At 46.8% G+C, this 26,576-nt stretch overlaps 1 protein-coding gene across 1 annotated transcript in view; it reads right to left on the bottom strand.

The window, feature by feature from the left end:
• Positions 1-6,556, bottom strand: part of WSCD2 (WSC domain containing 2) — a 135,425-nt gene extending 128,869 nt beyond the window's left edge. The window contains exon 1 of the mRNA XM_048821187.2: positions 6,007-6,556. The gene's annotated coding sequence lies outside the window, so the exon portion shown is untranslated. The remainder of the gene's footprint in view (positions 1-6,006) is intronic.
• Positions 6,557-26,576: the final 20,020 nt, after the last annotated feature.

Raw genomic sequence — 26,576 nt, 5'->3', positions numbered from 1 at the left:
CATTGCTGGATTCTGAGCCATTGCACCATTCCCTGCAAATCTCTTGCTTTCTGACTTAAAATATCCAGATAGAATTCTGAAGCTTTTCAAATTCCCTCCTCCCTATAGGAAGGGAACAATCTGGGGGGTTATTTTTGCAGGACCTCAGTGTTATTTGATGCAATTCACCCCACAGGGCACACGAACCCCCTTAATGCTCCAGGTTTGTAAATACAAATACTGACTGTTTTAATGATGAAAAAAATGACAAAGTCAAGGACAGATTCTTATAAAATACACCTGGATTCCTATAACGTGAAAACTTGGTTCTATTTTATATAGGTTATATGAGAAATACATATGCAGCCAGATCCTCAGCTGGTGTCAATTGTCATAGGCCCATCAATTGACCTATGACAATTTATACCAGCTGCAGATCAGACGCATGCTTTATAGACATCAGGAATCAAGGAGCAGCACCCTAATATGGAACTGACAACAAAACAGAAGTCTAATTTGTGGTGTTCACTTTAAGACCTAATGCTGAAATCAAGCCACTAATGTGTATCTAAAAATAACATTGTTTTGTTGAGCAAACCTTGGGCAAGTTGGAGTATTGGACTTTATTACTAAGGAAGGGGAGTAAGCCATTTAATGGAAGTTCCAGTAGAAGATTGTGGAAGATTTTGGTTAATTCAGCTTCCTACCAGGTAGTAGATGATAAATCCCTTTCAGTAATCATTGAAATGTTCCTCCTTAAGACTGCATGTGAAGGTCAAATGAGTGGTGTCTCCAATTGACCCCAAACCTCTCCAAGTGGAAAGGAGACAAAACTAATCTCACCTATAAAACCTCACTTCTCTAGTTCTCAGACGCAGAGTCTTTCCCCAGATTTCAGTAATCTAAGATTATGAACAGCACTGTGCAAGCAAAAATACCATTTCAAGCAGGAGACGTTCTTTTTATCAGTGTTCTTAAAACTAAAGTAATCAGAAGAAGAGTTTCTTACAGACTAGATTTTTCTTTAAAAAAAAAAAAGAGTATTTTGGCTACCACTCGAGTGTAGCAGACCTAACAACGTGTCAAGTTGCCTTCGGTTTAAGGACCACTGTGAGTGAGAGTCTAGTTTAGCCCCGTGTTTTTGTTGTTAGAAGAGATTCATGATGGTGATGAATCAGAAGATTTGATGGTGCATGACCCTGAAAGGAAAAGGCATCACTCACAATGACATATTGATGAGTGGTCCAATTGGGTTCTTTTGCTAATGAATGTGCACTTTAAAATGTATTTAATTGAGATACAACATGAAGAGAAAGAGTGTGCAATTGCTGCACAAAAAAGAATTTCTTTATTAAATATATTGTAAGAAATCTGCGGCCACCACAGAGCCTTATATTCATTACTGTGCTTCGCACCAGGGATCGAACTCCTCCAAAAGTACCCGGCCCTGCTACTGGAGATAACAGGGCCCTAGGTGAGCAGTTCTGATTGCCTCCAATACAGGGCTCCTGCATGTTAGAATGTTGATCACCTTCTTTTCTTGGTAAACAAAGCACCTGAAATCCAGGGGAGTTCAAATCTCATCTTTAGCACCATTCCAAAAACTCTGGCCACAAGTTTAAATAAGCCCTATTTTTGCACAAAAAGCTTGCACACTGTAGTGATGTATGGAAGTGCGCCTCTTTGCTAATGCACAACAAAATGGGGAGAGAAGGAGATCCAGTTTTGGAAGAAATTTGTATTTTTTATGACTCCTTCTGACATCCACTAAGTTTGGATTTCTATCTCATCTAAAATACAACTCCAACAGCACAGTGCCAGCTATTACCACGGTAGGGCTTTTGTCTAGTACTGACTCAGACGCATCCTGGATAATACGTGGGATCTTCCTAGTGGTCTCCTATCCAAGCATTAACCTAGTCCACCCCTACATAGCCTAGAAGATTTGACAAGGTTAAAGTTTTCAGTGGTAAGGCAGCAGGATCTGCAGGCCACCTTTCCCTATGGAGTGAGGTGGGGTATCTCCAACTCCTGGTTACTGAGCTTTATAGCACCCCAGGCTGGCACGACTGTAACATGCAATCATTATTTATTAAATCTAGATAAGAGGCCAGGTTCACTGCCTGGGTTCCATCAGGGCTGGTAGTGGAAACTGCATTTGAAAGGGAGTCACAGTAACCCGTCTTTTGTGTGGGGGCCCTGAAGCTGACTTATGCAATGCACAAAGCAACCACGGTACTACAGGGAACAGTTAGATCATTGCATCTCCTCATCAGCCTCCATCAGGTGGGGCCAGCTGGAGTTGAAAGCTGCTCTCTCCCAGCAGAAGGCAACAGAGAGATTGTGGCGGGGCTCCCCCAGGGAGTGAATTCCCCTTCTCTGCAGCTGCTCTTCAGGTACACAGAGGTGCAAATTTGCACCCACAGTGGGTACTCAAGCCCTGCTTGTGTGTCTGAGCCACCTGAGAGTTGCTGTGAATCCTTTGCAGCACGATGTGATGTACTGGCGGGATGAGACCCAGTGGGGCGCTTAGCAACTGACAGTTTCTTCTCCTGATTTGTTTATTTAAGCAAAGCAAATTCATTCTAATTAGAAATCTTTATGCCAAGGTGTTGCTCTGTATCTTGGGCTGCCTGTTTCCCCGATGCACTTAATCAAATTATACCTGAGCTTTCAGCGCCCATGAGTTTATTCAGCAATTCCTATTAAATTGGGGCTTCTTGAAAAGAGGAGCTGGAAGAATGGCATGGGAGAGAGCCACGGAGTACCGCGTGCATCAGAGCATCGCCTCGAGCAATTCCAGTGCAGCACTGTCCCACATTAACTAGCTGAAAAAACACCACGTTAGAGCATTTGTCAATTACAGTCAGGCAGCAAGAGATGCCCAAGCTGCAGGGATTATTCACTTTGGAAAATGAGTATGTCCAGGAATGCTAAACCACAAGGTTCAACCAGTACCAGCTGACTGCCTTGCATGACACACACGCAGATACGTGACCACCAGGCAGCAGACTGTACATATCACATATGCAGCCCCCTCTATGTCCGTCTAGGGGTTTCACTGAGTTTATATCAATTTGTACCAGGGACAGGCCCAAACGAAAATCTGAGCTCAGATGCCTCTAATCCCTGAAGAAGTTCAGATTCAGACCGGAGCATCGTGCCTCTGTCTCTACAGTCGGGCAAATCAGAACCAAACAAACCTGAAATTTGGGGACACAGACCTGGATCCAACATAGTTGCTCAGGCTCACCTCCAGCACTGTCCAAATTGTGCCAGAAGTTTTCTCTCCTCGCTGACAAGTGACTTTAACTTTAACAAGCCCATGCAAACAGCTGGGCTGGTGGCCAGGCCCTGAACTGCCCTGGAAGCAACCTCAAATTTTGTGGAGCAAGGGGTGTATCTAGCAATACGAAATGTATGCACTCACCAGCCAATCTACCCCCTTTCCACTGCACCCCAGGGTAACAGGCTAATGTACCCTACCTGGGCATTAACACAGTAGCTGCCAGTTGTTAAAGAGGAGTCCAGGGCTGATTCTGATATCTCATTTTCACCAGCTTTCCAGTCACTTCAGAGGAGTTACTCCAGATAGACACCATTCTGAGATCAGAATCGGGCCCCTAATGTGTTTTGATTAAGGCCTGAGGAAGACCAAAAAGTAAAGCGGTTTGTTCGCCACCAGAAAGGTCACTCCCATGAAAAGTGAAATTTCATGTCCCTGCCTGCAGGCCCTCCCGCTGTCTCCACCCATGACACAGACTGGTACCCTGGGCTTCTGCAGGTGGCATGCTACCTCCCCATCTCGTATCTGCTTGCTACAAAGCAGGAGGAGACTAGCTGCCTTCCTGCTGCGTGGCGAGAGCTGGGATCCCAGCTCCGGCTGTAGCATATGGGTAAGTGGTGAAATGGCAATAGCAAATGACAGAGAACATGAACCCCCTTGATCCCTATTTGGCAGTAATGGGTTAAGGCTAAAAATGTCCAGGTGGATCATACACACAGGACCTGAAGCCCGTTCTCTGCGGGGAGATCAATTGTAACATCGCAGAGTCAGTCTCAGAACATGCAGCCCCAGCCATCAGACCTGGCCTTAGTGTTTCTTGGACCAGCCATGGCTACAGGGCCAACTCCTGCAGGCCTTACACAGGAAAACCTCCTCTTGAAGTCATTGGGAAGATTGCCTGGATGTGCCTGGAGCAAAAATGGTGGCCGTTCACCTTTAGGGAGAAGACAGCTCCCATGCCTCATGCCCTTGCTGGGAGTGAAGAGGACAAGGGTTCATGTGTGATTTCCGGGGGACCTTCAGTGCAGAATGCAAGACAAGGCAAGTGGTTGGGACCTTTACAACTGTACTGGAGACATATAGAGACAACAGAGACAACCCTGCAATTTGCCGGGGGGGAAGTAGATGCTCTTCTATCTCGCATTTCTCCAAGGCTATATTTTTTGGCTCCCTAGGGTCAGACAGACATAACGCTCTAACCTTACATATCAACATAGCTTCCCAGTGCTTTGCCCAAAACTTGGAGGAGAATGTTCTTTCACAGCACAGTTCTTGCCCTCTCCTGAGCACTGAACTGCATTTGCCATAAATAATAACAACCATCAATGGCAGATGAATGGAGGGCCAGCCACTCATTTGCAATGTAGCTTGTCAAGCTAGTTTTTTCACTAATCATACAAAAGGGGCTGCCTATTAAAACAATAGCTCAGCAAAACTCTAGTGGAACTCAGAGGGAAAGACTCTTCCATTTGCAATAAGAGCAAAGGGATTAATTTGGGGATGATGCTTCCAGACAGGTGGTCCCTGTAGAACCCTGTTCATGTTTTGTTAAAATAATCTGAGCAGAGTAAACCAGCAAGTGGAGATTCCCCAGTTTACAGCTGCCAATGGTGCCATAAGGAGCAATCTGGACTGGAAGGGTCACCGAAGTGTATCCGACATCTCATGCTTCCAAGGGCTCCAGCCGGCTTTTTAAGCATCTCTGCTCTCTGCCCTACAACGTACTACCCTCTTGCCTCACCTCAGTCTCGTCCCTTCTCCAAAGTTTGCCCATCCAAATATTTCAGTTCAAACCCATGATGGGCTTACTGCATTTGCAGAGAAAGTTTATTAAATCGTGCCCCTTTGGAAGAAGCAGAGACTTCCTTTTATTTATTTTTTTCTAATCTTAGGCTCAAGGTAACCTTCATATTATTATTTAACTGTCTGCTCACTATCCCCTTTTTCTTAATGTATATATTTAAAAAATTCTAAGAAGTTATCAGCCGGGACGCAGAATGAATCAGGAAAGTTCATTTGAAAGGATTACCAGTTTTTTCCAATTTCCCATGCTGCGAATGTTCCTGCACAAAGTCTAAGGAGAGAGATTTTTTTTTTCCCCTTCTCCAAGTCTAGGAGCCCTTTTTAAACCAGCAGGATATGGTGAGAAATCACGGACAATAATAGAATTAGTAACACCTCCCTGCAAAGGATCTTTAACCCTTTCAGAGCCAGGAAGCTCTCATATATCGATTTCTAACTTAATTACACAGACAGCATAAAACGCTCGTTATAGATTAACAAATGATTTGTCTCCTCTCCTTCCCCACTCTCAGCTTTGAGAAGCAGAAACAGACACTCAGGTCATTTCCAGTGTGGCTTTTTTTTGTTTTAAATGGGGACAACTGTGAGTAGAAATGCAATTGTCTGTCCATCATTTGTCACGTTCGGCATTTTTAATAAGGTCCTGAAAGCATCTCCCGTACGGCTAAATGCAGATGGGGGAAGATAACGGAGCAAATTCCCCTTCCAAAGAGCAGCTTATTGGCAGCCCAAAGTGAAACTTTGTCAGTAACCCTCTGGCCTCTGGTAATCCCTGTAACCCGGCCTCTCCTGCTTCCCCGCAATAGCCTTATGTACATTTTTTTGGCAAACAATCTTCTGTTAATGCTTTCAGCATTAAAAATAAAATAAAAGAAGCCACCTCTCCATCAGCCCGAGCATAACCAGCCCCAGCACGGCTCACTTTCCTCTCCCCTTACCTGAGCGCTGTGCAGTCACTTCAAAACTCCACAGAGGTCAGTTGCCAGGGCGCCAGCTTCCTCCCCTCCGGGTTAAGTCCACGGCTGCTTTGTGTGCCCCCTTGGTCCTTCCAACAGCATTGTACGGGATCTGCCTTTCCTACCGGGACCCTCTCTTTCCACTCGCCGCCCTGCTCAGAAGGGCATTTGCTTTGCGTTCCACCAAGGCGCCAGCAAAGTAAGCATGTGCAGGAGGGAGTGACCGTCCCCCCAAATGCAGCAGCCCCAGCCTGTGCGTGTGTGTGTCTCAGAGTCCGCGTCTCCAGGAAGGATGGCAGCGCTGGAGTAGCTGTCACTGCAATTCCCCCTCATGCAACCTAGACGGAGGCTTCCCAGAATCTCTGTCCATCCTGCCACTCCTGCTTTCCCCCGGGATGCTTTTCATGCCAACCGCTGCCTCTGATGTCACTGGCTGGGGGGGGGGGGGGAAGGGGGGAAAGCCTTGCCCTGTAGCTAAGATTCCAGCTACTGGTGCAGTTGAGGCTTTCTGAGCTCCGTTACTTAACATCTCTATCCAGCTCTCCTTGCTGCAGCTGCACACTGCTATTCGCAGGCCTATAGCACTGCCTACTGCTTAACTCCTTAAATGCCATCTTTCCACTTTTCTAATGGGGTGGCTGTTGCTTCTAGATCCCCCCTCCTGCCCTCACGCTTCTGTTTATTCACGCTCCTCTGCCCCCAGAAAAAGCACACCCAGGCAGCCAGCGTTAAAAAGGTCACTTGGAATGCACGGTCACAGATGGAAAATGCTCCCTAGAACGGAGCAATGCACACACAAACACAGAGCCCGCGCAGAGCTGGGATGGCTCAAAGGGGGCCAAAAGTGGGCTGGAGTTTGCAGCAGCAACCTGCAATTATTGTTATTGTTTGTGTTAGTGTAATGCTTGGGGGTCCTAATTATAGGCCAGCAGCCCATTGTGCTTGGTGCTGTCCGAATGTAGAACAAAAGATGGTCCCTGCCCCCAAAAGCTTGCAATCAATACCATTATATTTTGGCAACATAACACTCACTATTATGTGCAATTATATCAGATTCCACTATATGCACGTTTTCCCTTGTTCCAGTTTGCAGGCCCCCATTGACTGCCATGGCTTATTTACCAAATGTCACCAGGAAACAAAAAACTTTGTGACGGGAGTAAAGAAAAAGAAAGAAACCCTTTGCTGGTTGTAGTTTGTGTCTCCCAGATAAACACCCAGGGCATGCATGGCTCTAGTTACATACACAGTACAGGCTTTGGGTTATTTTTGAGATTGATTATTATTTAATATTTCTATTGCAGTACCCCCAACAGGGCAGCAAGGTGAGGACCCCACCATGTATGCAGCTGCACATCTAGATAATAAAGGAAGGCCCTCCCCTAAAGAGTTGGCAATCTAAAAGTTGAAACCTAACAGGGGCATGCACAGAGTTTCACTTTAGTACAATTCTAGTACAGTTCTTACTTCTCTGCAGCTGTTTTTTAAAACCCGGTGAAGAGCCAACTGGGACCAATGGGAAGAGTAGGACCAGAGTTTGGCCATAGATACGTATTTAAATCATTGATCCACTTATGGGCCAAATGTCCTAAGGAGCTTTCTAAATGCCACTCTCAGAATTTGCCACCATACCTGTTTCGGTGAAAAAGCACTTGCATTTGTACATGCAGAGAGACACTGGTGTACGCAAGCTAGAGAAGTGCATGAAAGCGTGTCCAGGAGTCTGTGCAAACCCAGGGGCTTGAACGTACAAACGCTGCATGGGCACGGAAATGCTGGGGAGGAATTTGGAGGCTCTTTGAAAAACGCATCCCTTCGCAGCCATCATACGTGCTGACAGTGATGTCCACCCCTAGGGGAGCTGCTTGTCTGCACGCAGCACCGAATGAGAGCACCAGGCCTGGGGAAGTCATGGGGACAGAGAGATGTTTCTTAATGACTTGGTCTTTGCCTGCCTTGAACAGGGAAAGCCCTGCTATTCTGCCCTGGGCCCTGTTACCTCAGCCAGACCCAATGCCCTGTCCTGCTCCCTGTGCATTGGGGCTGCAGATTTTGCATGAGCCACTAGGCCCATGACAAGCTGGCATCACTCTGAGAGGCAGTGCAGGGAGCCTGGGGCCCTGGCCCTCCCTCCTCCCCCCCCTTCTGTGTACGGCGGGGGACAGCAATGCAAGGAGCACAGGAACTTGCCATCACGAGTGGTGGCTGCTGAAGGGGAGGGGACAAGCTCCTACCTGTATGGCTGCTCAGGGGTAGTTTCAGCTCTGGCCCTTCCCCTCAGCATTCCTCGGGATTACGTAGGACCTCCTTCCAACGGCCCCGCTGAGCAAACATGGCAGGATTCACACCATGTCCAATGGGAGCCTGTGCCTTTCCCCTCCCTGCCATGCGCTCACAGTGCATTAAATGGCACCCAAGGTGGGATGACTCCCGGGGAACTCGGGAGGAAATAATCTGTGAGACAGGCTGGGAAGGGGAGCTTTTTCTCAATCACTTGCTTTTCTTCCTCCAGTAACTTTCCAGCAAGCGGTTCCATTACTCAGTTTAGGCACTTGGATTATTATTAGTTGTAATGGCTGAAGAGATGTACTTTGTTCCTGCCGGGTAAAGGCAGGCAGGGCCCCCTTCTCAAGGGTCTCAGGAGCAGAGCTCAGCAAATCATTTCCATGGACCTTGTTTACGTGGGGAATTTAGCCCTTTGTCTAGCTACCAAGTTACTGTTATGGCCCCCTTTATCGTAGTTTCAGAGTATGGCTCAATCTTTATTGTATTTATCCTCGCAATACGCCTGGAAGGCAGGGCAGGGCTGTCATACCCATTCACATATGGGGAAGTGAGGCCCAGAGGGACTAAGGCCCAGATTTTTAAAGGTATTTAGGCCTTTCGTAACTGACGATGGGCTTGTCTACGCCGCATCGCAGTGCAGACTACAAGGGTGTGACTTGCCAAGCGCACCCAAGTGTTGCTATTTAACTATCTTGTGCAGACGCAAGCCAAAAGGTACCACATCTTATTGACTTTCCTTACCTTTAAACATAGGAAGTCTGGCACAGAGCAACAAACTCCCTACATCCTCACGCCCTGAGCACTGGAGGGAGTATCCTTGTCCTAAGGAATTTCCCTGTGTCCAAAGTGTTCCATTTTTTAGGAATTTATTTACACTTCCAAATTTTCTGACGAATGTTTTGCGCAAATGAATTTCATGTCATAAAACTGCTTGGTGCAGCTCCTATTTCAAGGATTGGATATTGGCAGGACACGCTCTTTTAATTTGCTACGTTCTCTTAAATCCCCTTTTGCAAACACCCCCACTAGCAAACTCACTGACCAGAGAGATGAGAGCATTCCTAGAAAGGGCATCAGCCGACGTGAGGGAAATCAATTTAAGAATTCAAACACATGCTTGTGGGTTTTTGCAATGTTCACCCAGCCATAGTAATAAGCAACTGGCCCGGAGTCTGGTCCATCTCGAATGGATCAGCAATTTTTAGCCAATTCAGTTTACACGCAGGAGCATGTAAGGCACTTGAACCTGTAAGAAGCAGTTGTCTAAACTTTCTGGGCTAACACAGTGTTGCTAGCCCTCATCTCCTCACAGTTATACAACATCTTGAGACAAATCGAATATCCTTTCCCTCATTCAAAACTATTTAGCATTCAAAAAAATAAATTAAGGGACACTGTCAAGATAAAAATAACTTCTTTAAGCCCCTACTAACACATTAAGCACTAGGTTGTGCAGAAAGGCCCAGTTCAGCAAAGCATTTACTTCCGGGCTTAACTTTAAACATTGATGTCTCCAGGACTTAAACGTAAGCTCCTGCTTAAGTGCTTTGCTGAGTAGGGGTGGACTTTAAGCACATGCATAAAGTTAAGCACATGTTTAAGCACATTGTGGAATTGGGGACAAAATACGCAGCCCCATATTAGGGGGCAGTGCAGAGACACTGGTTGCTGGGGTGGGGGTGTAATTTGTGACATCCCAGGCCAGAACATGGAGGGGTGGGGGTGGGGGGGACAGAGCCATGGCTCTGCCTACACCCTACCCACCCTCAGTTTCTTTTTGGCAAGTTGCTCCAAGGTAGAGGAACAGCAGAGTAGCAAATCCTGCACACCCTTGAGTTGTACAGGGTAGGTGGAATCCCCTCGCTCTGCTGTAGAAAGCGAGTCGCAAACTCTCCCTACCGGGAGAATGTATTACACTAATTCACTTTACACCATCCATGCAGTTTGTTTACTTGTTGCACTTCACTCATTCACACAAAGCCAGTTAGTTGCCCTTTCTACTTAGAAGCAGTTTCACTTGCTGCTTCTCAGCACGGAGAATGTTTCTTTTTAAAAACAAAGGGAAAAAAACCCTGTTTTCATCAAACTTTTAACACTGTCATGAACATCCATCCTAGGTATATTTGATTTCTTTTAAATCCTAAATCACTGGCCCAAAACTGCTTACTAAGGGCTGTTTAAACAAACCTATCAAGCAAACAAAACCCGTGTGATTAAATCGCATCATTGCACAGAGGTGACTTTTGTTGCATAAATGTTCTTTGTGGCTCAACCCTGAAATGCGCTGACTTCTGTCCCTTGATAAGAATCCCTCTCCTTACATTTTCCTAGGTTCAAACTCAGTGAACAAGTTCCTTTCCTAGGAGCAAGATAATGGAGAAGAGAAGAGAGTCTAGCAGAATCCATGCGGCCTCCCTCCACAATATTGTCTAGTTGTAGCATTAATTTATGGGAATTTTCAAAAACTTCTAATTACCAAGGTTGTCTCGAGAGGACATGACAGTGGGAGGGGGGTGACATAGGATGCAGTGCCTTGTAATAAAAAGGCTTTATAAAATCTCATTTTGAGGATTATGAAGTGCCAATATAAAAAATCCATAAACAGGATGTCTGAAAAGATCTTAAACGTAAAGGTCATAATCTACAATTTAAATGGGGCCCGTGTTGCTTTCTTGTTATGTGCCACTAATGAGCTTGGGTGTAGAAAAATTAAGTTTGTTTCTGAAGCAAAGTTCGGTCCTCTTGTGATTCAAAATGTCAACTTTTTATAAGCAAGTTTTTAGCTGGGATATGTGGGTGGGGGGGCATGTACGGCTTAAAGTGCTTCTTCCCTGCTGGTTTCTCAATCATCAGATTGTCTCTGGACCTACTCCTGTACAAGGCTGTTCTTCTGAGCCGGCTCAGAAGAACAGCCTTGTACAGGAGTAGGTGCAAGCAAGGAGGGGGGTGAGCCTGTGTGAGAACATTTCAAACCTACCTGAACCCCGTGGCTTTGACATTTGCTCCTCACAGGAATGGGGCCATGCATTTGGCTGTCATATTGTTTCCATCAGCTTGGTGCGACAAACTGGAGCAGAAAACCTCACCGTGGTTGACAGATTAATAGCATGGGAGGACATTACAGGTAGTGCTGTAACTGGCACTGGGGGGACAGAAACATTTGAAAGAAGAATAGCAAAGTAAGGGTGGCTGGTTAGGAGCTGGGAGAGACGGGTGGAAGCCTAGAGGAGAGAGGCCTAGCAGGAGAGGAAAGACAATTGAAGATTTTGGGGGGGAGGGGTAGGCGGCAAGGGAGAAGGAGGTGTGAGAGCCCTGGGGAGATAAACTGGCTCTAAAAGAACAGGAAGCAGAAGGAAGGCAACCAGGCATGAGTGAGAGAGAGAACCCTGGGCCAGATTGTGAGGTTCTGACCCACAGTTACGCACACGGACCCAATGGAGTCAATGTGAGTATGACCCAGGAAGCTCTTGGACCCAACTAACCAGGGGCACAGAATGGGGTGCTCAGGGGTTACAGAGATCTCCTGAATCTGGTATTTACATTCTAGCTCACCAAAGAATGGCAGGTTAGGTCTCTAATAAAAGCCTGTGTCACGCTGGTTGTCAGTATCACTGTGAAATGTATGTACAGATACTGTGTGAGGAGTTATGTGTAGGCACTGAAAATATGCTCTTAAAGCCTGTGTCTAGAGACCAGTCACCAGCAAAGGTGAAGAACAGGCTTTCTGTCAGATAATAAATGTTTATCTATCTGATGGTTTAAATGTAAATGAAGTATTTTATGGTTCACCCTAGGTCGCCACCACTCACCATTCTGAACCGAAATGAAGCATCGTGAGAACTTCAAAGAAAGAAACTAATAGGAAGAAAAAAACAGGATGGGGGGGGGGAGAGGGAACCACATCTTGAGGTGCACATCATAGGTTTGCTTTACTATATTTGGGAAAAAAGAAGGCACCCTAGACCCCTCACTGAGGAAGTAAACAGACAGCGAATTTGCTTTATGAAAAAGGGGTCTCAGCCTGGCTTGGTTGAAAAGGCTGGAGTGAACTTTGGGTGAGATAAGCTTCTTTAGAGAGGAGGTTAAGCTGTTAAGTTTAGTCTCTAGAAAGCGTGTTATGATTTTGTTTCGTATGTAATCATTTGTCTCCAGTATTCTCACTCACTGTCACTTGAATCTCTGTTCCAGATCCTTGTTTTCACCATAAATATATCTCAGGGCTCCAGTGTTTTGCACAGTGCTGGTCTTTAGTTGAATATCACAAGCTGGTGGGTTTTGTTCCTTGGGGAACAGCAGGCCTGGTAATTCTGTGAGTGTTCAGTGGACAAGTGGCTGGACACCATGAGTATACAGGGGGTGGTGTGTGCCTGTTGTTACCTGTACACGGAGAGTGAGGCCTGCGGAGGCCTGGAAGGCCACGCTTGTGTTGCCAGATTTCAGGGACCTGATCCACAACAGGCACTGACAAGACTTCCTGATGCTCAGAGCAGGTGTTGGTGAAGTGCCTCACAACCCTGGGTACCCCTGGGGAACCCCAAATGCTTCCCAACACAAGGAAGAGTCTCACAATAAGGTCTCGTACCATCAAAGAGAAAGACAGAGGCTATGAGCTGGAGTAGAGAGAGAATCCCAAAAAGACAGAATCAACGTCCATCCCTGAGAAGGTATCCAGATATATCAGCTGAGCATTCCCTTGGGCTTGTCAATGATGGGTCACCCTTGGAAGGTTCAGATGTTCAATACATTCTGAATGGATGCTTCTCTGGACCTTATCTGCACCTCTTGGGTCTTCAGAATTGGGTTGGGCAACTCCTGATCTGGGTCCCCATGTGATTCAAGTTACTTGTGGCATCCCGTCAAGACAGAAAACCCATCGAAACGGGGTATTTAAGCACTTCCATTCTGGCCCCTGTTGTAACAGGGAGGTGCAGAGAGGCACAAAAATGAACAGTAATGGACACAAAAGTCCATCAGCTTATTGTGAACATTGCAACGGTGCATTTGGAGTTTGGGCTGAAGATTTGGGTTAGTTCTTGTTTAACAGAACCTGGGTCGGCCCTACCCAGGGCTGGCCTTAACATGAGGCAAACTGAGGCGGCCACCTCAGGTGCCAGACTGTGGGGGGGCGCCACTAGGACCCAGAGTTTCAAAGTTTTGGCCCAAGCGAGGGGGCATGTGGGCAACATTTGAGCTTCCCACCTCAGGTGCCAAAATGTGGGCTGGCCCTGGCCCTACCCATCTTCATAATTCATAGCTATGAGAGAGGAAAGATATCTCAGTGGTTAGAGCGCTAACCTAGACTCCAAGTGCAATTCCCTGCTCGGCATAGATTCCTTGAATGAATAACTTCAGCCCTGTGTGCTTCGCTGCTTCCCCCTCTGTACAATGGGAGTAATAGCATTGTCCTACCTCACAGGCTGTAGGGATAAATATGTCAAAGTTTATGAGGGTTCAGAGTCTGCAGTGACAGCAGCTGTAGAAATACAGAGAATAGATATCTAGTTTCTTTTATTTTGATCAAACCAATTTAAGGCCTTTTTATTTAACCATTTGGGCCCAGATTCAGATCTGCCCTCCCAGAGACTCGAAATGCCCCCTGAGAGGCTGGGAGGGAACTACCTTTTTTGAAACAGAAAGACAGCTTTGTTCAGTAGGACATGAAATCTTGAGGGTCTAGAATTCTGACAAGCAGCTGTACTTCCACTAATGTCCATAGCTGGTATCCGAGCTGACTTCAATGGACCGATGTCCATTTATGCCAGCTGAGGATCTGTATTCATCTATGACGGTGTGTGTATCCCCGCATAGGCCTTGACCGGGTCAATGTGGACCCGAGAGGCCAGTTATGTTTCCTGGCTGCACCTGGAGGGAGAACCAGGCTTAACTGGCCATGAAGCCCAGCTGGGCAGGAGCAGACTGGTTAGTATAAAGCTAGGAAGTTGAGAGCAGAAGAGGGCTGTAGGGAGAGTCTGCAGTTACTCTCTGGGGGATAGAAGAGGTAGGAAATGGTCCAGGGAGGAAGCAAGGAGTGTGAGGGAGGAGACCTCAGCTGCCAGTTGCATGGTCTCTGGTCCTGAACCCAGAGTAGCAGGAGGGTCTGGCGTCCCCGACCAGCCACCAAGGAAGGTGGAGTGAAACTGCCTGAGATCATGGACCGTGGAGCCCAGAGGCAGACGGGAGACCTGCTGTAAGGTCATTGGACTATAGGTTGGACTCTCTGATACCCTGGGAAGGGCAGACTGAAGCATGACCTGGTCAGAGGGCCAAGTTGCACAACAAGAGATCACCACAGCAAGGGAGCGACCATTGGCGGGGGCACCATAGGGAGAGACAACTGCTACACCATGCCTGGCCACAAGGAGGTGCTCCTGCGGTGAGTGAACCGCTTTGCATCATCAATATTCACTGCACCTGGCTTCCAAATCTTTTCCCATGTAAGACATTTCAGAAACGTGTATGTGTGTGTGTCTCATACCAGACAAAAAAGTTTCTCGGGCTGTTTAGCGCTCAAGGACTTTGAAGCACCAAGTAACAATCCTTAGCAACAGACTTCCCAGCTCCCCGCTCCTGGTAACTATCCTCAGCAAAAACTTGTATTTGCCTTGTAGAAGGAGTATTAATAGATTTGTGGTCTTTGGAGGAGCAACAGATTAAAAGTCAATTTTCAACCAATCTCGCTGCTGTAAGCACTTGGCTTTACCTTGGTCAAGAGGATTTGTGTGGGCTGGGAAAAAAAATCCAACTGGAAATAACCAACCTTGCAAGCTAATGAGCCTTTGTTGGCAATGCGGATGAAGTTTTTAAATTTCCATTTTGCATTGCTTCAGCTTTGGCAAGGATGAGCAGACGTAGCTGAAAAGTGAGCGACGTGAGCTGGTACTGGCGGTTTGTAATTACTTGTCAGGAACAATGCTCTTTGAATTGCCCAGGGGTTAGAGGGGAAGGAAGGATGCTAAGTGGCGGTTCACCACCTGCCTTGAATGTCCCTCATTACTTGGGATACCCACTGGCGGCATTTCAGAGGCCTTGTCTTTATTGCAAAGTGAACCTTAGTGTCGCCCTTAACTAAAATCCCAGCCACATACACGCCCCATTCGCTGGAATGTGGTGGTGCTTTTAATTCAAGATGGCTGCCCCATTGTGGGCATAGGCTCTGGTGCCACTTGTCAACTGCTAACATGACTGCTGTAGTGTGGACGCAGGCTTGCTCCCCTTGGCACCACTAGTCCTGCAACACCTTCCCACAATTCCCCCCTGTGTGCCCAGAAAGGACAGACAAGTTCTCCCACAAGTCACTGGGAAAGGATTCCTCGAGCAGCTCAGCTTATTGCAGCTCAAAGGACCATGGGATGTGCCCCAGAAGTCCCAGCGACACACACGAGTGAGTGTCGCCCCAGTTGGGACACAGCATGGCTGTTCCCACCTGAGCTCGGCAATGAGAGCACATGTAACTCGGGTTAACTCAGCAGTGAAGCCAGACCCAGACTGAATTGACCCTCTAGGTCATATGAACCTCTCGTGTTTCTATTGCTGCAAATTTATCACCAAGGGCCAGCGGATGGCTGGGGAGAGCTGAGGGCAAACTTGAAAGCTGCTGTTATACCTGCAGCCTAGGAGGGGGAGAGGGAGAGGGGCAGGGGATCTTTCTGAGCCAGCAGCTCTTTACAAGGGTATAGACAATAATGTCCATGCTCTGCCTGGTTATGCCCCGACCACCTGCCCAGGCTGGCTCGGAACGTGGTGGCCAGCCCTCCTCCAGACTGCAGGTAGTCTGCTCCTGGTGAGATGTAATCTGAGGCAGGGCAGGGGGAGGGGACCTCCCTGTGCCCATTCTCCTCTATCTCAGCCATGCTGCGGCAGACAGGCCCCAAGATGCACAATGTATTTCTGTGCCAGATGAGCCCAGGTAAGGATTCCAACTGCAGGTCGCCATTAAGGTTAGGCTATTGCTTGGATTCAATGGGGCCAATATGTCACCTGCTGGTCTTCTGAGACTTTACTTCAGCTGACCCCAAACCCAAAGCAGCAGGGCAGGTTTGGCTGCTGGGGCTCGCCCCCAGCCCTTTCCCCCTGCACCCCCAACCCCTGCTCACATTTGGAAATGGTTCAGATTCGAGGCTCCAGTCTCAGGTCTTGGATTCAAATCCCTTCACTCTATAGTAGCTGATCCGTGGTGATGTACTGTGTTGTCTTTTCAGGACCAGAAGGCATCAGAACATGAGCTCTGTGGGAAAATCAAAGGGTTAAATAAAAGCACGTCAGAGATCTGGAGTAACAATTATAGGGCATAGACTGTGAAGTGTAATGAATCCCTTTCCTTTTAAATGCCACTTCCATTTCCCCAACCACCGCTCTCCCAGCTTAAGTGCCCAGATGCTGTCTTATTTGCATGTAGTGAACGGCCATCCTGTTCCATCTATCTGCTCCTCGATGCTGACAGACAATGAGGATTCACTGTGGGGACACTCTGCGTTTGGGTGTAATATATGTTCTGAGCTCCCCTTCCCTCTTTATTTGCTCTCTATTCCCTGAGTCCCATGACATTTACCAGGTTTGTAGGATACTTGGTTTTTTAACAAACGTTCCTGCTGCCACAAAGCTTGACTTGTGACATCGCCGGCCTGGCCTGGCTTTGTGAAACAGCCAAGATCAGCTCGTGTTTCCAGCCTTGTCACGAAATAGTCTCATTGTTCAAAACCATCCATCACATCCACGTTTTAGCCAAGAGCCCAAATCAGACCCCTATGGCAGGGCCACGTGGTTTCATCATGTACGTTTCATGGGTGACACGCAATATTTTGTTCTGTAACTTTTGTCCCAGCTGTTTTCCGGAGTGCAGCTTGGCAGGCGGAAACCCAAATTCAGGATCCCAGTTCATTGGCAGGTAAGAATGGGGACAAAATATCCTGATGCAGTAAATAGACCAGATCTGACTGAATCTTTCTGAGCAAGAAACAACAAAACATGGAGCAAATCAGCATGTTCCAGTGTCTAGGACAAAGACTAGCAGCCTGGAGACCTGTTCTCTCCTCTGCCTCTGACCTGCTTGGGAAAATCATTTCTCTTCATTTTGCCTCTGTTTCCCCTCCCACTTGGTCTGTCTTGTTTCTTTGAAATCTAAGCTCTTATGGGCAGATAGGGTCTCTTAATATGCCTTTATACAGCACCTGGCACACAGGGACACTGATGTCAATTGGTTTTGACTTTGTTTTTGCTGCTCCTCAGTCATTTGCAACATGTAATAGTTATAATAATGTATATAAATTATACTCATGACAGTGATCTTTACTTCAATGGAGCTTTCCTGAGCCTGGACTTCAGCATTTGACCCTGTGTAGGTGGCCAAAAGTCACACCACCCCACCCTGTGAGCTTGCCAGATCTTGTAAATGAAGCATTGTTGGGCCAGATCAGTATTTGAGAGCCTCGTATCTGAAACCAAGACTGATGCAGAAAGGCGTTGTGATAGTTCAGTAGGTGGCTCACTCCACCAACAATGAACCAGTGCCTGAGCATGGCAGTAGGGGTGCTCTCCGTCTAGGGATCCAGTCTTTCAGATGAGACAAAAATCTCTGTATCCTGACCACTTGCAATCCACACAAATCCAATGGCATTTTATGCAAATGGAGGGGTGATGACACCAAGCCCTGGCCAATTTACAATGCTGGTAATTACATTCTCCCGATCTAAAATCTCCCCTGCCACTTACAGTATTTCTCTGAATTCCCTTTACCAAAATCCTTGTGTGTAATCACTGTACACTGTTAAACAGCTGCTGCATCCTAGCTCAGAGGTGGCAGCACTCCAGTGGCAGGTGAAATGATCTCGCTATAAGCACACAGTGTTTGTAAAAGCAATTTGGGATCTCCCAGAAAGAAAGATGCTAGTGGTATTATATTAATGATTTATTATTATTTTTGTCTTTATTTTATTATGCCTGTAAAATAGACTGCACTCCAGAGCCCTTATTACAAAACGGGTGCTCCCTGCCAGCTACTTTATGTGCTTTGCTGTCATCACCCCACATCTTCCTCTTGCCTGTTTCACTGATGTACAATTTAGCTTTCCTCTGATGTGTTAAATGTACAGGGTAGTGGGGGTGGGGGAGACGATCAAGGACACAAGCTGCATGTAGCAGGCTGCTCCTTTAAAAAGCCCAGAAACTGACATCCCTGCTGAGAATTTCAATTAGGGTCCTGAACCCTTCCCCCGATGAAGAAATGGGACATTCCCAGGCCTCCTATATGCGCCCACAATGATATTTCACAGTGGAGCATCTCTAAAAGGTATTGGGTAACAGGTGTTTTTCAAACGCGCAGCTCCAGCTGTTTGGGGTCAGGTGCTGGCGAAGCGGAATAATGGCCTACCACATGTTCAGCAAGATCCGCTGATTCAGCGCTTTCGGCTGGCTACAGATTTTAGTCTTTCCCCTTTTGCATTAAAGTGAATGTAGTGCTTGCTGAAAGGTGCCCAATTTGCCGCTTTCACTCTTTATTCCACATGAGTGCCTGTGCCTTTTGCTGTAACAAATCGCTTTACCTTTAAAAGCCATTCGTTCCCTTTTACGGGGCTTTTCTAGAGACTTTATACTGTGACTTTAGGTCAAGTGATTTTCTGCTTTGGATCCTGGATCTTATATTTTCTATTCAGCCCAGCTCCAAGTGAGGTAAGGAGAGTGACCAAGACAATATCGACCCTCTCCCTGGAGTGTCATTCACCATTGGTCACCCAAGTTCACAATGTAGGTGGTGTAAGACCCCCTGTTGCTTATGACAGTTCTCTTGTCGTCGCAGTCCGGCAGAGAGCAGTATTCCATCTATGGCCGGCTAGGAGAGCATACCCTTTCCACTCGGACATGGAGCTTGCCGTTCTCATCCATGCCTGTGTCTCCTTGGAGTATAAAGTACAGCGGTGTGACGTACATGGGGTGCAAACCTGAAATGAACCCGGGAACTGACACGGATGTGTCATGAAACAGCTTGTTTATTAAGCAGCAAATCCTGGCACCAGGACATAAAGCCAGTGCTCTGGGAGCTGAAGGCTCTGCCCATTGATTCCTGGGTAGAACTGAAGGTGTTGCTTTTGATTTGTACAGCCTTAAACTCATCAGAGTCCAGGCCAGAAAGGACCGTTGTGATCATCTAGTTTGTCCTCCTGGATAACGCAGGCCAGAGACCTGCCCCACAATCATTCCTAGAGCAGAGCTTTTAGAAAAAAACATCCAATTTTGATTTTAAAATTGCCGGCGAGGGAGAATCCACCACAACCCTTGAGACATGTACATTGATTTCTTTGTTCCATCTCGCTCCTCGCCAACAAGACGTTGTTGCTCTCTCTGGCACACGGTTAATGGGAAGAGGGGCACATGAGGCTGCAGTTCCACCCACTGTCCTGCCAATGACCTTGGCTGCTGTCCCACAGGGTCTGCTCAGTCCAAGGAGAGAAGTAGTGTGAGATTCCCCTCACCAGACCAGTCCCAGCTGGGCCTGGCCACGAGGACTGACAAGAGTGCGCCTCGGTGATCTCACATGGGCCCTGCATACAATGGGATATGTGTGTAGGGAAGATGTGTGAGACTGGGTGGACCTGCCAGCTGCTGGAGTGAAAGTGGTGCAGGGCCACCTAGTAGCAGGAGGGAGTGCATAGCTCAGAGCCTCAGCCGGTAAGCTCATGTCTCCTCCTGCAGACACTCTCTGCCCACCCCCATCCCTTTGTAACCTTGGGGCGTTAGAGTCACCACTCAACACAGGGAGACTAGCACTTAAGCAGACTTGTCCCCGGCCCCATCACACCATGATCAGAGCCTCAGGGTCCCCACCTGCCCCTAGTCCCAGGAGTGGCAAGTGAGAGCTTGATTCGCTCACTCCTCCATCCAGCTGAGCCCACCACAGAAGTGCTAACAGCAGTAGAGGTTATAAAGCAGGCACTGGATGCCAAGACAAAGGAGGAATCCAGCCAGTAACTGGCACTTGAAAGCACGGTACCTTGCATCTCATCTACAGCATTTGCATATTTTGATTGGCTCCCCTGTTCACATCTGGTGCCACAGGAAATAAATGGATTGCCACTGGCCCCAAGAGGCAAACCAAATCCTCTCCTGCAGACCACATCTTCAATTAACTTTTCCCTGAGGGCTGATACCTCACTTGCCCTAATTTTTCTTAATGAACTCATTAAACTGCCTGAAATGGCGGTGTGTAACTCTCCCAGGAAAGATCTTTGTTGCAAACCTTTCCTGGAGAGCTGCATGATTCACTGGCAGCTGCCCCTTCCTTTGTTCTCATTTTCCTGTGGCAGAGATGGTTTAACGTTACAATATTTAGCATTTTCCTGGATCCAGAAAGATTTTCCTCCTTTTCCCAGTTGTGCCCCTTTTCATGCAGCCTAGGAGAAATTCTGTTTCACTGGCAGAGGCAGAAATCCCCCATTCATGGGCCTGGTTGGTGTAGGTCCTGATTTTCAATTCCCAGTGGCTTCATTTGGAGCTGTGGGTGAGTCACACATCTGAAAACCAGACCCAGGATAGTCTCCTTCCTGCTAGCTCTATCCCAAATGGCTTTTTACATTTAAGTAATACAGTTACGGGGTGATATAAACAATGACAGCAAAGCGAGCAAGAGAGAATGGTTAAGAGGTAAAGTAAAGGCAGAGGAGAAACAAAATGTTTTCAGATGAGCTATGGATAGAGAAGCAGGATCACAGAGACACTGGGCTCTGCAGTGGAGAAGACTCTTGTGCCAAAAGTGGTAAGATTGTGTGAAAGGACAGTGAGGAAACCAGCCCTAGAGGGGAGCAAAGCGAGAGAGGAGAACCCTGCTGCAGATTGGAGCAATCCCGAAAAGAAATAGGTGTTGAAACCGATGTAGAAAGGTGAAAGGACTTGCTCCAAGCCATGTGGCAGGTCACTGGCAGACGTGGGAATGAAACCGAGATTTCCTGAGTCTCATTGTCCTATGCAGTGGATCACCCTGCCTCCCCGAAGTTCAATCTGTTAAAACGCTGGCAATCTGACAAATTTAAATAAATAGAGATTTAAATCCCCACTAAGCATGGTTCTGTTGAGCAGCATCTCTCTGGCTCTGGCTCATTCTCTAAAAGTTTGGATGACTCATGAAATTGGCTCAAAGATGCTCAGAGCAAACAGGTGTGAAAGGAGCCTCCCCTGGGAACTAGATGACTTATTCATAGCAAACAATTTTTTTCCCCGAAGATATTTGCCTATTTTTGACGCTGCCAAATTCCCCCAAACTAAAGCAATTTTACAGAATTTTGAAAATGTTCAGTAAAACTTTGTGCAAAATATTTTTAACAAACTGGGATGTTTGTGAAATAATCCAAAAGTCATTTAGTTCCATAATTCATGTCTCCATATGGACAAATCTCATCTCATAATGCAGATTTATAGCAGTCCACACCAGGGGATAGACTGAAATGCCTATAGATTTGTTTCACCTGAGTTCCTGAATCTGTCCCTAATTGCAAGTCGCGAAAGGCCTGTGTGTTAACCTGCTCGGTAGCAACCTGCATAGAACTCGGAGGACCATGAAACGTCAAAGGAGGAGCACAGGTTGCGGGAAGGAAGAGTTTGAAGGAAGCACCAGGAAGTCAGTCTGTATGAACATGGCTTCAGTGTACCTGGTGTTTTAGCAGTCTGTAAATAGTTCTCTTAATAAAGAGCCAGTTTAGTTTTACAAGCATGGAGTCCTCTCAAGTCATTACCCAGCACACCAGACGTGAAACTCTCTCCATACACCCACTTGAATGCAGTAACGTAGCTAAAGTGCTTCTTCTTTCCAGCAGAGTTGATTATGTCTCCGCATGAAATGTCTCAAAAATAACTTTGCTCCCAAGGAGAAATGTCATAACAAAAACATCTAAATGGCAGCTTGTTAAAAAGACAAGTCCCATTGCAAATGGAAACAAGTAACATGCAGAAAGGAGTGAGCTGGGATTTTTACTCCGGAAGCTAAATCAGAATTAGGCACCTTGATCTCTATTTTCAAAAGAGCTCCACTTCCATTTAGGCACCAAAATGAGTGGCCAGATTTTCAGAAGATCTGAAGCCAGTGGGATGGATGCTGAGCTGGTTTGAACATCTGCTCACAGACAACTCACCACGCTTGACACAGCCCTGAAACAAATCGGCAGGCTAACCCTTCCGAAAACAATCTTTGTGTAGCTTCTTTCTGAATAACACTGTCTCTCAAGTTTCAGAGTAGCAGCCGTGTTAGTCTGTATCCACAAAAAGAAAAAGAGAACTTGTGGCACCTCAGAGACAAACAAATTTATTTGAGCATAAGCTTTCGTGAGCTACAGCTCACTCTCAGGTCACACAACATTATATTCTTTCCCATTGACTTAAACTGGAGCAAGAACTAGCTACGTTACCGATGCTGGCAATTAAATGTAGAAACGTCTCTCGTCTCAGACAAACTCAGGCTCTGTTCAAACCCCCAGGGTAGAATCTCAGTTGCACTTCGCTGGAGTTACGCTTATATCCTGCTGGGGGTGAGGTGGGGAACAGACTCCTCTCTATTCAGTGCATTCAGGTACCAGCCTCTGCTAGAAGCAGGCCACGCAATGGGATGGTCCATCGGTCCTTGAATAGCTTGCTAACTCCTGCCTTCCTACCTGCTTACTGGGGGGGCTCGGTTATCTTACAGACTCAGGGCTAAATCATCCCTTCCCATGGAGTTTTCTGCAGCAGGGGAGCTTTGCTCAGGAAACTTCACACCATGGGGAGTTCCCAGCATATCATCTCCTGGGGAGAGAGGAGTTGAGGGCCCACAGAGGGGGAAGGGAGTATAACCTGCTGTGTAGATAGCGATCAGCAGGCAATCACACTCACCTCTAGTCAGGGCTTGCTTACTACACTGTCATTTGTTCCCTCTCCACTCCTGAGAGCAATGCTGCCTCTGTGGGAATTTCCTACCCATGTTCTGCTGGGTGGCAAGTGGACAGTGTCACATACAGAGCTCTGGCTGGCCACTCCCCTACTAAACCCCTGATGTGTGTTGCGGATGTGAAGGGGCATCCATGGGGACATGCTTCTTTCATCCCCTCTATGCAGGGGACAATCTCACCCACAGAGCTGGGGTGAAGGGTCGGTTAAGCTCAGATAAGCTCTCAAAAGATCTCCAAAAACAGGCAGTTCCCATGGCAGTTTAGGCCTGACAAGAAGAAGGAAGCACTGCACATCTTGCATGGACCTGAGCTCCCAATAAATATCCCCCAAAAAAGCAGGGTGCCTGGTTGAGGGGAACCTCCAATGCTTCTGAGTTTCACACCTCCCTGCGTCCAGTCTCTGCTAAACACACCGAAATCTCAAAAGAAACTGAGTTGGCTTTATTTATAGTTTTAACTCAGCAATGGCCACGGCCTCTGCAAAACCTCCCCTTTCGTGGCTGGGTTTGCAACCTTGTTGCATATGAACACACTGACTATGCTGTTGAGTTTAATTAATGCCCCATGTTCCCAAAGCAAGCAGTCTGCCAGCTCCTGGCAGCTGGCCATTAAAAATGTCAGAAAAAGGAGGGGGAAATGGGACACACTTGCCAGTTGGCACTGGGGATTTCCATGGCCAATGGCCAACTGGTGCTATTTGGTTATTTGCCCTGAAATAGGAAACAAGCATTGGAGGAGGAACCTTTGCGATTTGCTTCAGGAATAAATGAATTAATCCTTTGTTAAATCTCGTTCACACACTGTCAAATGCACATCTGTCCAGTGTTGGAGGGGCAAGTTGGGAGCCAGTTGTCAATAGGTCTTTTGCATTTGAATGGACGAGTGACTGCCAATTTGTTATGCATAGTGACTATTGAATAAATTGTCCAACACACACACACACCTGCTGTGCCTTTTATCTGCTTCTCTCCAATACATCCTTTCCCTTATCAATTTTGACTTCCCTCTTTGGCAGCTATGGATTTTTCCTTTCTTCCATTTCTGATCTACCTAGAAATGAACAATTTATTTCAAATGACCCCTCTTACTGTTAGGACCATGGCACGGCTGGCCTTGGGAAACAGGATTGTTGGTTAAAATGTACTGTAGAACCAGCAGGGAGAGCACGGGGGCAGAAGACATTGTCTGAACTTTGCCTGCTGGCTTCCCAGGCAAAACTCCCATTGCTGCTCAGTGGACACTGAATAATAGTGTTTCCCCACAGGAGAGCTAGAAAGAGCTGCATATTGCCTGGCCTTAGTCACATGACACAGAACCCACTGACTTCAGGAGGTACACTATAAACAGTGGTAGCTTTTTCTTTCCTGTCTCTAGCCCAAAGTAGCAATTTCCCCCACAGACATTAAAACTGGGCCCTCAGTTTTCACTCAGTCAGCTGCTCCTCAACTCCTTTTGGGTGAGTGAAAGCTGAGGAGCTCAGTTTACAATGAGCAAGGTTTCCTAGACTAAGCTCTTCGGGGTGGGGACTGTCTCCTTTATTACATGTTTTGTATGGCGCCCAGTGTAGTGTGATGCGTGGAACTGGAAAAAGAGAACCAAGTTTCAGGAAGGACCTAGTTTGATGGAACACCAGCAAATCGGGACTACATAGACTGGGGCCAGGTGGCTCACACGCACCCTCTAGTGGTGCAGTATGTAACACTGGCCCCGCAGCTGGCTTAATAAAGAGCTCGTTCCTGCAACTCTGCCACCTCACTTATTGCTAAGGAAACACCTACTACAATGGGGCCCAGATCCATTGGCACTGCTGCAGCACAAATAAATAGTCATAATATTGTAGCCAGACGCCAGTAAAGAAAGGAATTAAATGTGTGTTCCCACTGCTTTATGCCAGCTGCCCTATATGCCTGTGTGAGGGCAGGGCAGCCTACGGCATGCTCTGGGGCAGGAAGAGGATCCGTCCAACACTGGTACATTTGCAGAGTGTCCAAAGAACACTGAAGAATCCCTGAAAAATTTTGGATGTGACTGAAGTTCATTCACAACGTGACAGGTTTCAGAGTAGCAGCCGTGTTAGCCTGTATTCGCAAAAAGAAAAGGAGGACTTGTGGCACCTTAGAGACTAACCAATTTATTTGAGCATAAGCTTTCGTGAGCTACAGCCCACTTCATCAGATGCATGGTAATGAATTACAAAGTGCTGCAGCATAAATAGCATTAAAAATACCCCCTTCCTGGCAATAAATTCCCCAATTAAATTTAGCCCCGTGATGCCTGCCACCCACTCAGCGCCCCCATTAGAAGCAATCTGGCCCTGCACAGTAACAAAGGTCCTCCTGCCTGGGTCCGGTGCAGGATCAGGGCCTTGGGCAAGATGCCAAAGAGGGGCCTTTTCCTATTCCACGAAGAAATGCATGCTGCAAAAAATGAAAAAAAGTTAGCAAACATTGTAATTCGGAGACATTCCCTGTACAAAGGGGTTTACCTGATAAATTGCACGTGGACAGGGAGCGATTAAAAAAGAAGATTAGTTGGTTTAGGCATCAGAGTGTGTGTTGCAGGGAAGCAGCTGCATGACTCGGGCTAACACAGCTCTTAGAATGATTGTTGCTGTCTTTCCGCATATTGATATTGTTTTTGTGATTATTTGGAGTGGACCATGTGGATTAAAGCTGGAAGCAAGAGGATTAAAAGATTAAAGGGGGGAAAAAGTGCCGAGAATGCAGATCTGAAGGATATTTCCCTCTTTTTTTTTTTTTTTAAAGATGCTGATAAGCTCTTTAAAAAATTCATGAGGTTTCTGTTTCTCTGCTTATTTATTTGTTCCCCAGGACAAACACCTGAAATACCACATCTCATTTTTCAACATGCCTGGGGGGGAGGGGCCGCTCAAGGCATACCATCCAGACCACTACATTATAAAATGTCAGCATATTCTATCCAAAAAAGCCAACCCCTCCAAACCCCAATAAGCTTTGGGCCTTATTAAATAGAGAGGAAAAGTCACCTGAACTCTTGGCTTCCACCAGAATAGAAAACGGGTGGAAGTTTTTTAAAATTTGGAGTTGTCTTACATGGAATGGAGAGAAGAAAACATCGGGTTAAGGTCTTTGCTGGTGTGAACAGGCTCAGCGGCATAGAATTCAATGACATTTTGGTGGTTTACACCAGGAGACAATCTGACCCATTCACTTTTCTGAGGGAGAATACTCAGGGCCAGGCTTTGATACCTTTCCTCACAATGCGTCGTGTCTTCCTCCCAGTGAAGACAATCAAAACTTGGTGTTTCCTTTTGAAGAGAAAAATAAAAGCAAACTATGGAAATGCCATTTAATTGGCTTATACCACAGTTCTAGTCTGAAA

The sequence above is a fragment of the Caretta caretta genome, chromosome 15, assembly GCF_965140235.1.
Source record: "Caretta caretta isolate rCarCar2 chromosome 15, rCarCar1.hap1, whole genome shotgun sequence".
NCBI lineage: Eukaryota > Metazoa > Chordata > Testudines > Cheloniidae > Caretta > Caretta caretta.
Note: the sequence above shows the minus strand (reverse complement) of the source record. Positions and strands in the feature narration are given on the sequence as shown.